This window comes from Vanessa atalanta, chromosome 20, assembly GCF_905147765.1.
Source record: "Vanessa atalanta chromosome 20, ilVanAtal1.2, whole genome shotgun sequence".
In the NCBI taxonomy this organism is placed as follows: Eukaryota; Metazoa; Arthropoda; class Insecta; order Lepidoptera; family Nymphalidae; genus Vanessa; species Vanessa atalanta.
The window spans coordinates 3,733,105-3,734,613 of NC_061890.1; positions in this window are offsets into that span (position 1 = coordinate 3,733,105).

Below are 1,509 nucleotides of genomic sequence, written 5' to 3' on the forward strand. Positions count from 1 at the left end.
TCAACATACTCTATTATCTAATATATAAAATTTGATTTAATAAAATCATTTAAAAGAGGTTTCAACATTTTGGCGCCAAACGCAGATGAGTGACATGCAGTTTAAAATAAAATGAAATCAAAACAAAACTTTGTCATAGGTTTCGAAATTCCTAAAAAATATTTTGAATAAACGCGAAGTTTCGCGGGAGACCCACTAGTTTAATAATATTGTTTCAATTCACACGAGATTATTAATAATGATTATATCATTTCATTCACTTAATTATTCTCAAACGTAAAATTATTTGATTATGTCTGTCGTTTACTTATATAGCGAAAGCAACTGCGTTACAACCGGGTGACTAAAGTCACCTCTCATTATCATTTTTTAATTTTACCCTCTACTTGTCAATTGTCTTGCCTGTCAATTTACGATGTACTTAAGATGTTAAGCTTATTATAGTAATTTATGTTATATTAATTTATGTGACTTCTCATATAAGTGAATTGAATTATTTAGTTAAATAAATAATCTTAGACTTTTTAATGGACATCTTGAAAATGAACAAATCAAGTAGAGTCCTGACTATGTTGATATAATATTAATATTTTAAAAAATGTCAACACCTGCATAATCTGTATTGTTTATTTGTGTAAGCCTGTCTGTCTCAATCCCAACGTTGGATTCGATTGATATGGGACTTTTTTTTCAAGAATCCAAAAATCAACAAACAAAGGATTACCGATAGCTCACTTCCTTTATAGTATGATTTTTGATACAGAAGTCATAAAAGGTTTCAATCATCATTTTTGCTTCATCCGAAATTTGATTGTAGGTCACTATTCAGAAAATAGGTTCTGTATATTTATAGCATAGCTACATTTTTTTTTTAATTTTGACATGTGAAAATGATCAATAAGATATTGCAAATACTCGTCCATATATTGAATTCAATGAAAATTGTTAGATAGCTTAGTTTGTAATTTGATAAAAATCTTAAAATATTATAAAGTTTGGATGGATAGATGGGATGAATTTTCGTCACTTAACTACGCCAGAACGACTGAACGGAAAGGAATGAAATTTGGCACAGAGATAAACATATATATAGTTAGAGTTTGGAATGCACATACATAGGTCAATTTTTATCCCGGAAAAATATCCCTGACTCCGCGCCCCACAAGCAGGCGAATCCGCGGGCGGAAACTAGTAGTGTATTAAAGGAATAATAGATACCATCATATTTAAAATATAAGATTTATAATTTGTGTGATATCAAATAAATATTAACGTAATACTAGATCCGAGATGAAACAGTTAAAAAAATTTAAAAATATATCGTAAGAGAAACAATTTTTAAAAAAGTTAACAGTCTAGAGAATAACGAGTTGAGAATCTACAAAAGAATGAAATAGTAAAATCTGACCACGTTTTTAATTTGTGTCAAGCGTGTACTCACAAAGAAATGTAAAAATAGGACCAAGAATCTGTCATACGGCGCCGTATTGCAGTGGTTGCATTTCGCGC